We start from the raw sequence: 9,191 nt of genomic DNA, 5'->3' as shown, positions 1-9,191 counted from the left end.
AAGGACCTGCATGTCATTGGTGGAGTGGGAGGGGGAGTTAAAGTGTTCCGCTACGGGGCGGTTGGGTGGGTTGGTGTGGGTGTCCCAGAGGTGTTCCCTGAAATGTTCTGCAAGTAGGCGGCCTGTCTCCCCAATGTAGAGGAGACCACATCGGGTGCAGCGAATACAGTAAATGATGTGTGTGGAGGTGCAGGTGAAGTTGCGATGGATATAGAAGGATCCATTGGGGCCTTGGAGGGAGGTGAGGGGGGAGGTGTGGGCGCAAGTTTTGCACTTCTTGTGGTTGCAGGGGAAGGTGCCGGGAGTGGAGGTTGGGTTGGTGGGGGTTGTGGATCTGACGAGGGAGTCGCGGAGGGAGTGGTCTCTCCTGAATGCTGATAGGAGTGGAGAGAGAAATATATCCCTGGTGGTGGGGTCTGTCTGGAAGTGGCAGAAATTACGAAGAATGATACGATGTATCTGGAGGTTGGTGGGATGGAAGGTGAGGACCAGTGGGGTTCTGTCCTGGTGACGATTGGAGGGGAGGGGTTCAAGGGCAGAGGAGCGGGAAGTGGAGGAGATGCAGTGGAGAGCATCATCGACCACATCGGAGGGGAAATTGTGGTCTTTGAAGAAGGAGACAATTTGAGTTGTTCGGTATTCGAATTAGTCCTCCTGGGAGCAGATGCAGTGGAGACGAAGGAATTGGAAATATGTGATGGCGTTTTTACAGGGGACAGGGTGGGAGGGGGTGTAATCTAGGTAGCTGTGGGAGTCGGTCAGTTTATAGTAAATGTCCGTGTTGAGTCAGTCACCCAAGATAGAAATGGAGAGGTCTAGGAAGGGGAGGGAGGAGTCTGAGACAGTGCAGGTGAACTTGAGGTCGGGGTGGAAGGTGTTAGTAACGTGGATGAACTGTTCAACCTCCTTGTGGGAGCACGAGGTAGCGCCGATACAGTCATCGATGTAGCAGAGGAAAAGGTGGGGGGTGGTGCCAGTGTAGCTGCGGAAGATGGACTGTTCCATATATCTGACGAAGAGGCAGGTATAGCTGGGGCCCATGCGGGTGCCCATGGCTACTCCTTTGGTTTGGAGGAAGTGGGAGGTTTGGAAGGAGAAGTTGTTAAGAGTGAGGACCCAGTTCAGTCAGCCGAAGGAGGGTATCAGTGGAATGGAAGTGATTGGGTCGGCGGGAAAGGAAGAAGTGGAGGGCTTGAAGGCCTTCGTGATGGGGGATGGAGGTGTATAACAACTGGATGTCCATGGTGAAGATAAGGCGTTGGGGGCCGGAGAAGCGAAAATCATGGAGGAGGTGGAGGGCTTGGGTGGAGTCCCAAATGTAGGTGGGGAGTTCTTGGACTAAGGGGGACAGGACCGTGTCGAGGTAGGCAGAAATGTGTTCAGTGGGGCAGGAGCAGGCTGAGGCAATGGGTCAGCTGGGGCAGTCACGTTTGTGGATTTTGGGCAGGAGGTAGAAACGGGCGGTGCGGGGTTGTGGGACTATGAAGTTGGAGACGGTGGATGGGAGATCTCCTGAGGTGATGAGGTTATGGATGGTCTGGGAGATGATGGTTTGGTGGTGGGAGGTGGTGGGGTCATGGTCGAGGGGGCAGTAGGAGAAGGTGTCCGTGAGCTGGCGTTTAGCCTCAGCAGTGTAAAGATCAGTGTGCCAAACTACCACTGCGCCTCCCCAATCTCACCATCAAACCAACAAAAACCTCCACCCCCATCCACTCCAACACCAAACTCACCATCAAACTGGCAAAAACGCCACCCCCACTTTGAGACAGTGGGAGATGAGCCATTGTTTCTGCTGTCTGTATTGGCTGGAAATATGCAGAACATACTGCCTATTATGGTAGTGCAGGCAGAGGAGAAGATGAATAATTGATAAAAACAATTATATCCGATCTGAGGGAAGTAAACTTGCAGAGTTTGGGGGAAGTATAGGGATCGTGAATATGGGATTCTGCTACAGAGAGCCAGCTTGGATTTGATGGGCCTCTCTCTGTGCTATAATGCATTTTATTTGGACTTGCTTAACTTGCTCTGGTCACCGATTAAATTGTCATTGAGGTAAATCTGCTCAGGGTTCCTACACAGCCTAATACAGTCTGTCCTTCCACAGCAAGAGATAATGTTTACTGTTTTATACTTGTTTCGGGTGTGGGGGAGGGGAGGGGGTGTGACGGTGTGTATAACAGTCTGCCAGCATTTGTCTGAAATGGCAAAACACCAGTGCTGCCACACTAGGGACCGACTCTGGAAATGTGGGGAATGCCAGAAGGGAATTCTTTACCCATCCAACCTGGAAACTGGCCAAACCAGTCAGACTGGGGAGAAGCTGTTCACCTGCTCTGCTGCTGCTGTGTGTGTGTGTGTGGTGGGGAGTGGGGGGGGGGGGGGGGGGGGCGGTGGTGGGAAGGTCATTCACTCAGGCATCCATCCTGCTGAGACACCAGTCAATTTACTCATAACCACAAGTTGAAGGATTTTTTTTCTCTTGTTCACACCAAGTAATGAACAATGGTTTTGGCAGTTCATAAAGTTTTGCATATAGAGAACGTGGTTTTGGAAATGTTCACAATATCATTGAACATGCAGATTCACACTGGGTAGAGACTTTTATTTTCTTTTATTCATTGCAAGAGTTGGATGTTGATGGGCTATTGACATCCATCTCAGAACTATGTGTTCTGGGGTTTGTTTCTGATGCCTTGTTATCTATTGGGGATAAAAACAGTTTCAATTAGCTTTCTGTTAAATGCATGGCAATCAAGTCAATCCCATAACTCTCAGGCAGATTAGTTTCTTTTGAAGGACTCTCCATCTCCCCAACCTCCTCCATCCTCACCCCCAACAGCACAATAATCTCACAGAGTCTCTTTGTGACTCTGAATGAGACAATCTGATCAGCTGCTTCTTTCCATACTCCTATGTCGGGTTGGATCTTAAACTCCCCTTGCTGCAGTTGTGATCCTGCATCATTGTACAGAGTTGCTTGTATTTCATGTCTTGGCCTTTCAGTGATCATGATACTGCATGTAGCTTCTTGTGTATGGGGCCGACAGTGTAAGAGTTTAGCTCTCTCCTTCCATCAAGAGCAGTAAAATTGTACTCCAACAAAACGTACAGTAAAAGCAGCATGAATACCTAAAAATGAAGTGTCAACCTGATGAAGTTCCCAAAGAGGACTACTTGTGTGCCTAACAGCAGAAGCAGCAAGTGATAGACAGAGTGAAGCAATCCGGGAAACAACAGAATAGATCGAAGCTCTGCAGTCCAGCCATGGACTGTTGTCAATGAAGTCAGAGCACAGCTGGAGTTCTGAGGACAGTTCTCTTCTAGATATTACCCAACAAGAATGTCAGACTGGATTAATTATCATAAAACTCAAGTCCTTTTGATATTCATATATTTACAAGCAGTGTTCAATTCACCAAATGTAGCTGAAGGTAAAGATAATCTTCAAGTGATTGTAACAGTGGAGACATCTGAATACTTGATCAGCAAATTAAAGCCTGTTGTGTTTAGATAGTAATAATTTTAAAGATATTTTTAAAAAGTAAGGTGACTTGAGTATAATGGAAGAAGTTGATTGGTGGGTAGCTGATAATCTTGTTTTAATCTGAAGTTAATTTAGGATTAGTTAACAAATAAACACATGGTAGGGAATCCCAGGCTCATGGAGTGCACATCCAGTTCCATGTGGGAAAACCAGGACACTTCTTGTCTGAGCGACAACCACAAGAACACGGAGGTGACGTGGGAAAGGTCAGGAACACTCGTTTGACCACAGCTAAAGTACTGCACACACTTCTGATCCCCACATTCCAGGGTTGATGTGATCACACCAGAGAGGGTACAGAGGAGATTGATCAGAATGTTTCTCCGATTGGAAAATTTCTGCTCTGAGGAAAGGTTGCATAGGCTGGGGATGATTTCCGAGGAGGATGAGCTGAGATTTAATTGAAGTGATAAAATGCTGAAGAATACAGATCGAGTGGATAGGGAGGAGCTATTCATTAACAGAGAGGTCAGAAACTGGAGGTTTTAGATTGAAACTAATTCTCAGAAAGAAGGGAGGGGAGAATTCATTTCACTCGGAGATGGTGAGTCACTGATGGGGTGGCAGAGGCAGTAACCAGCATCACATTAGGATAAAAGGTTATGGATGTAACTGAGATGCTGGAACATGCAGGGCTGCGGACTAAAGTCTGCAGAATGAGATCAATGTGATTTATTTGACATTTCTCCAGCATATTAAACTCAAGTCGAATTTGAGAATTTATTAGCATCATCAGACTTGATATCCAAATGTCGGAATAAATTTATCAGAAAGTTGCAGCACAGATCGCGGCCACTTGTCCCATCCTGTATGTGTTGGTTGTAATAGAACTATCCAGGCTTTACAGCATTCTGTACTCACCATTGACAGCAACAATTTCAAACTGTGATCTCTGCCCTCTATGTTCTTATTATCTGTTTTTCAATGTATTTCTTTGACAGCTGCACACCTTGTTTCCTAGTTTCAATCCCAGCCTGAACACTATTCCCTGTGGCCTTGAGGGACTACCATTTCTGCTGTTTAATCTCTCCTGCCTTCCCCTGTGTGACAGACTGTCTGTTTGTCCTTGTCTCACCCCCACCTTGCTCACAACCTGTTACATTTCTGATGGTTCCCAGACCTCTATGACTTCACTGTGTTCCCTGGGTCAATGGCACGAGTTTTGAATTCTCTTCCTCCAGAGATAATTGGAAATCTTTCTGGTTGCAGTTTCTCCCAGATTTTATTTTTAAAAACAGAGCATTTGTATCAGAGTCAAATATTCGTGAGGCTCCATCCACAATTCCGAGCATTTGGATGTAATCTGTGACCCTCCCACAGATGTGCAGGTTTGCTCTGTTGGCTGTGATAACATGGCCTGTAGTGTGCAAGTTTAGCGGGTTGGGTTAGCCATGGTAAATGAGAGGTTATGGAGGGAGGGTGGGAGAGCAGTTCATTGCAGGCTTGATGGACTGAATAGCCTCTTTCTGCACCTACGAGATGCTGTGATTCTAACTAGTTGTGATTGTCGTCATGTTTTCCTCATGCCAGGTTCATTCAGCTCAGGTACACACGCTGCCTTTGTGTTTCTGTGGGTTCTCACTCAATCCTTTCCTTCTGTTTTATAGCAATTTCACACTGCACATAAGGGTGAGAATGATTTTTTAAATACAAATACTCCAATCGAAACCCGCACAGGTGAGGAGCTGTTTCTGCTGCTGGCATCACTCACAAGGAACAGGAAAATAAAGGTTCAGTCACAAATCTTATAGGAACATAGAGGTTATAATCACCAGGAAAGTCTTAACAGCTTAAAACTCTTTTCTCAAGAGGAGGCTGAGAGACAACCTGGTACAAGTAGGAAGCTTTGTGCCTGTGTTTTCAGAGATTTGTGGTTGAAATCATTGGGATGGAAGCATGTGTTATTGCCCCAGGTCATCAAAGGTGCTATCTAAATGTGCATCTTTCTTTCTGTCTTTCTGTCTGAGTTAACAATCAGATGGGTTGGTCAGTGTCTGAGTGTTTTCCCTCTTCATGTCACTGGGTCTCGGAAACTGTGTTAATTCTGACCTTGACTAGCCTACATGTGAATCCAGACCCTGAATAATGGGGTTGACCCTGGACCATCTTCTGGGCAGTCAGAATGAATGACAAATGCTGCCCCAGCAAGTGTTGCCATGATCCCATGAACAAACAAAATAAATCCAATCGCTGTGGTTACTTGTGAACTCGCCGGTGTTTCACCAAGCTGGATATCTGACTGAATTGCTTCCCACACTCAGAGCAGGTGAATGGTCTCTCCCTAGTGTGTATTTGCTGGAGTACAGTGAGGCTGGATGGTGTCCTGAACCCAGCCCCACAGTGAAAGCTACTGAATGGTCTCGCACTGGTCTCCTGTGACCGGGAGAGATGATATTCACCATCCTGAGGGATACTGGGTAAAGACACCTCCAAAAGGGATCTATTGAGAATAGACCAGGAGAAACTGCTCTCTTTCATGAAAGAATCAATAATGAGGAGGCACCGATGTCAAGGGATTGACAAAAGAAGCACATGTAACATGATACAAAGTGTTTTCATGCAGAGAAAGTTTATGGTCAGGAATGCACTGCCAAAGAGTACAATGGGAGCCAGGTATAATGAAGAGAATAGAATCGAACAGAACAGTTATTGGAAGAGGACGAATGGGAAGGTTTATGGGGTAAAGGTAGAAGAATAGCATTCGGTGAGGTGATCCTTTGGAGAGCTGATGAGCCAATCAGCCTCCTTTTGTGCAGTAACAATTCTGTGGACATTTAATTCTGAGCCCTCTAAGAAAATATCAGGGCAGGGTTTGTAAAGAGGTCAGATTGAATGAGGGTCTTGGTGAACAAAAGGGAGACACAGATACAGAGAGGTTTCAGGATAGATTGAATCAAATGTTACCAATTGCACGGCAACCAACATTACAGCAGTTACAAATGGGATTCAATAAGAGAGTGGAATTAGCGCAGCAAATAAATCATGAACATTTATGCAGCTAAAAGGGATGCTGTGTAAAGACACCGCAGTTAGTGCTTATTTCATTCAAGACATATCAGCCAGGGTGCACATCGTCCTATATCTATCCTATTGAGCTTTTGAAGAATTTTGTTCAAGTGTTTCATATTTCAGTCCTCCAGAGAAGACAGCTTCATGCTCCTCAATCTCTCCTGACAGGACAAAGCTGCTAATAGAATTCAATTCACTGGGGAATGTTACTGACTGCTTCATGGATTGGAATTGGCAACTAAGACTGTAAGGTTACTGTATAAACTATCTTCAATTGTATTGCCAGATTGCCAAACACATGTGGGGCTTTAAGAAAAATAACTTAATTTACGGGCATTGAGTGTCAGAGCGCCTACTGTTGTGTGGGCATCCTGTTTAGATACAATCTATTGATAATTGTTAGAATCAACTTATACCGACTCCATAGAAGTGGTCAGAGCATTATAACGGTCATCGAAGCTGGTAACACATTTCCCATGGGTTAAAAGTCATATATGATAGAGTAGGAACGAGTTTGGCTAGTAAAGTCCAGTTATTCAAAATCATCCTAATTTACTTTCAGAAACAAGTGAGAGAAAGCCACATTATTGCATTAGTCCAAATTGAGAATTTCAGGAGAACTAAAGGGAGAGTTGGTGTTGGGAGCTGTAGTAATGAAGGAGATAAATTTGTTTTACAGAGAGAGTTCACAGATGGGAAACTCAGCTTTAACATCACATTTAACGCACCCAATTCCGCAGGTCCCGAACATTATACATAATATGGAAGGGGAAAGCAGCATTCCCAGCCCAGAGAAACCATTCGTGTTGTGCATGTGGTTGAGGATTTAACTGGTCATGTGATCTGGGAAGACACCATTATGACGGGACCAGGGTGAGGTTGTGTAAACGTGGGGTCTGTGGGAAGGAATTCACTTACCCCTCCCAGCGGGACACTTACTGACACAGTCACACTGGGAAGAGGCTGGTCACCTGCCCCATGTATGGGAAGGGATTTACTCACTCTTGCAATCTGCTGAGGCACCAGAGAGGGCACAGAGGATTTAGACTCTTCACCTGCTCCATGTGTTAGAAAGGATTCATTCAAATCTCTCTCCTGCAGAGACATCAGTGCGTTCCCACCGGGGAGAGGCCATTCACCTGCTCCATGTGTGGGAAAGGATTCACCCAGTCTTCTGATCTGCTGAGACCCCAGTGAGCCCACTCTGGGGAAAGGCCATTCAGATGCTCAGTGTGTGAAAAGGGTTTCAGTGATTCATCCCTCCTGCTGATACACCAGAGGGTTCACACTGGGTAGGATTTGTTTACCTCTCAGTGTGACAAGGGATTTGCTGCATCTTCAACTGAGTGCACACAGGGAAGTGGTCATCCCTCTGCTCCGTGTGGGGTAGAGTTCACACATCACTGCAGGACTCTGATTCTGCAGTTACTGTTAATCAGAGTCAGGAGTGAACCTTGTACATGATGACACTGTTGGAATATTGATGTTGTTGTTGGTGTTAACCACATTAACTGGGCTGGAGTTGACTGAATTTATATTACCACTTTCTGAACCTCAGGATGTCTCTCTGAGCACAAGGCTACACAAACAGCAATGTGACAATGAGCAGGGATCATCTGTTTTGATTAATATATTGGGATTGAAGCAACTCTGCTTCAAAGCACCAGGTACAAGGTCAGAGGCCAGCCTTGGTCAACGGCCTGTGTGGAGTTTCCACATTCTCCCCACAATAGTGTGGGTCCTCTGGCTTCCTCCCACAGTCAAAAGATGTGCAGGTTAGGTGGATCAGTCGTGCTACATTGCTCATGGTGTCCAGGAATGTGCAGACTAGGTGGATCAGCCATGCGAAATGCAGAGTTACAGGGATGGAGTGCAGTGGGTGGGATGTTCTTCAGATGGTTGGTGGGATTTGATGGGCCAATGCTCTCCTTCCACACTGTTGGGATTCTGTTCTATGATTGAGGATAAACGCTACACAGCAGGGTGTCCCTGGAGAAGGAGCATGTGGTGTGTATCAATGCTCTCAATGCCTTTAGATAGAGGTGGGCAGCGCAGGGGATACATGCTTTATCTCTGTCGCTGCCCCCTCCCTACAACTCTACCTTGATTTAGTCCCTTCTCACTTTGTCACTTGTAATGGTTTGCTTTGCCTGTAAGGGGTCTTGTTTGGAAATATTCAATTGGTTACACGGGTGGCTTACTGCTGGTAACAAAAAGCAAAATGGCGTAATGATGATGTTGATGGTGGGAAGGTTGCACAGCTGTGTGAGATAACATTTCTGGGGCGGAGAAATGGGGGGAAAAAGAACGCTTCACAGCTCACAGAACGAGAACTGAAAAGCAGTTAAATCAAACCAAAGGTTCAGTCAGGGAGGGAATATTTCCCTGGAGTTTGAGCAACTGGGAAGTGATGGTGTCGGGAATAGACAGGATTTTGTTTTACAGGGCGTTTGAAATTTTAAAAACTGTTATATTCAGATCGTTTCGATTCATTTACTGTTATTCTGGGATAAACTTGAACACAAGGTTTGCAAATTTATTTTTTTTTAATGTAAAAGACAAATATTAAATAAAATCCATCAAACCTTCCCTCACAGAAAACTGATGTGGAGGTGCCATCTCCTGGAGAATCCCT

Source organism: Chiloscyllium plagiosum, unplaced genomic scaffold, assembly GCF_037043375.1.
Source record: "Chiloscyllium plagiosum isolate Xiang-an unplaced genomic scaffold, Cpla_swu_hap1 HiC_scaffold_40, whole genome shotgun sequence".
NCBI classification, from domain to species: Eukaryota; Metazoa; Chordata; class Chondrichthyes; order Orectolobiformes; family Hemiscylliidae; genus Chiloscyllium; species Chiloscyllium plagiosum.
Note: the sequence above shows the minus strand (reverse complement) of the source record.